A 2,930-nucleotide genomic window follows, 5' to 3' on the forward strand; every position below is an offset into this window, starting at 1 on the left:
AGTCAATAGTATTGTAAAATAATGCCACTATCTTCATAAGAAACCCTAGGATCACTGATAAATATCATGCATGAACACTGATATAGGCGCTCTGGCCTAGGGGCTATAGAAGCCAACTGGTATGGGGTCAGTCGATGACCGATAATAAAGCGTCAAAACACGATTAAAAATTCCTAGCTATGAAGACTAAATAACTAATAGTATCGATTAGTTAATGAGGCCGGAAAACGCTGTTGAGGCTAACTAAATAAGGCATGCAAAACAACAGCGACGCCATATAATGACCGGTCCGGTCGAGGCACAGCTCTGCCACAAAACATCAAATATCTCGAAAAGTAAAATTTACTTTACGGTCAGAGCTTAATTAAACAATACTGGAACCTTGTACTCAACTTTCCAGAAGAAGGTGAGGCCGAAGGTAGCGACATGACGAAGATGCAGGTTGATGAAAAGAGCGTAGGGAAAATCCGTCTAAGAGAGGCAAGCTACTAGCAGAAGGATGGCGACGGACGTGACGTCATTTAGCAATGGCGCCCGTTTGTTTACGTCTCGAGTACCAAAAGTAGCCACGAACGAGATTAGCTGTGGAACGGCTCCCAGCTATTCTCCGCCCCTACACACCGAAGTGTTAACTCTGTTTAGGGTGTAGATAGCTATGTGGCGCGTTAATACATGCGTCCCCTGTTGATATACGATGTCTTAAAAGGGAAACCTTTAGGATACTCGCTCCAGAAGTTAGAATTCTGTGATAACCTGTGGTTAAATTCTCTGGGAATATCTAGTAGTTATATATCCAAGGAAGCTACCAAAAAGGAACCTTCCATCAAGACGCCATGGCTTGAGCGCAAAAATATATATATATATATATATATATATATATATATATATATATATATATATATATATATATATATATATATATATATATATATATATATACATATATATATATATATAGTTTCTAAGATATCTAAATATACATTTCATAGATTCACTCTTCACATGCTGTAACTTGCCAATCTGATTCATGGTTCTAACCTTCCAATTACCTGCTTCTAATTTTTCTTAAGTAGTTTATAAAACTGGAGATTTTTAGCACCCTGCTACGCCCGGGACTGGGGCCATTCTTTCAACTTCTTTTTCCATGACTGACTAAATCCCTAGAGGATTCATTGGCCAGATACATAAAAGGATAGCCAATTCCTTGTGATGTGCAGTGCATATCTATCTAAGGCAAGTGACCCCTGCCGGTCTATTCAAATGCTAGTCGGATCAATAGCCATTTTGTTCATCGCCTTTAACCCGATCCATCACCCTGCTGCCATTTACTTCATTGAGATTTAGGGGAGCATTTCCTCCACACCTAAAGCTCTCATTACTCCACCAAGTTGCTCATCCGCTTATTCGAGTACAACCGTTGGCAAACATGGATTGCGAAGATATACCGCCTAGCACAGTATGGATATCAAATACAAAAAATATGATCCTTGGGACAGGTAGAAGGATATCGAATGTACAAAAATATTCCTTAGAATAGGCGGAAGAATAACAAATGCATGAAAAATTCATGGCACAACAAGGATATCAAATGCACAATAATAATCCTTGGAACAAGCAAGGTATCAATGCAAAAAAAAAAAAAAAAACTAATCCTTGGCCAAAGAATATCAAATAGCAAATAAAAATATCCTGGAGGAAGCAGAAGGAAATGAAATGCACACAAAAATCCTTGGAACAGGCAGAAGGATATCAAATGGTCACACATAAGCCTTGGAACAAGCAGGATATCTAATGCACAAAAAAAAAAAAAAAAAAAAAAAAAAAAAAAAAAATTGAAACTAGCAAAAGGATAATAGAAGCAAAAAAAATATTCTTGGCGCAAGCAGCATGAAATTAAACGTACAAAAGCATGATAAATTTGATAAATATCCTTTTAACACAGATCTCAACGTTATTATAGATTATTTATTTCTATGATTTATTTTCATAGATGGCAACTAACTTTCTTTACCCCTTTTGCCTTTTTGGAGGGTCTTGGGCGTCCTCTCTAAGCAATAGAGCTCAAAAGGTAGGTCTTCAATATGACATTTTCGACCCTTTTGCCGTCCTCTCATTTCCTGGTTTTCGTTGACATAGATAAGAGTGAAGCTATTTTACGTGAGTTGTGACCATTAATTCTTCAGTAACTACCTATTTTCACGCAAACCTCTACATGGATTTGTTGCAAGACATTTTAGTTTGCGTCTCCCACGAATAAAGCTTAATAAATAAGTATTGACTTCTTGAGGATTATGATCTGATGTAAGAAATATATTCCAGATATATAGAAATAACAGCATACAGATTTTTGAATGTTGATTCCGTGCAATGCTTGCAGAGTTAATATCATATTATTTATTATGGACACGTTATGTTCTATCATAAGCAAAATCTCTCTCTCTCTCTCTCTCTCTCTCTCTCTCTCTCTCTCTCTCTCTCTCTCTCTCTCTCTTTTCTGAACCTAAAAGGGAAGAACAATATTAAAAGACACAATGATCCCATCCCTGAGTCTGACTCTGCGTAGCCTTTGCTAAAATATGGCCATTATGAAGTGTATTTTAGTTGAGCAAAATTTTCTATCACCGTTTTATTATTATTATTATTATTATTATTATTATTATTATTATTATTATTACTTGCTAAGCTACAACCCTAGTTGGAAAAGCAGAATGCTATAAGCCCAGGGGCTCCAACAAGGAAAATAGCCCAGTGAGGGAAGGAAACAAGGAAAAATAAAATATCTTAAGAAGAATAACAACATTATTATAAAAATCTCCTATGTGAATTATACAAACTTTAACAAAACAAGAGGAAGAGAGATAGCATAGAATAGTGTGCACAAATGTACCCTCAAGCAAGAGAACTCTAACTCCAGATAGTGGAAGACCATG

Source organism: Palaemon carinicauda, chromosome 17, assembly GCF_036898095.1.
Source record: "Palaemon carinicauda isolate YSFRI2023 chromosome 17, ASM3689809v2, whole genome shotgun sequence".
Classification (NCBI taxonomy): domain Eukaryota; kingdom Metazoa; phylum Arthropoda; class Malacostraca; order Decapoda; family Palaemonidae; genus Palaemon; species Palaemon carinicauda.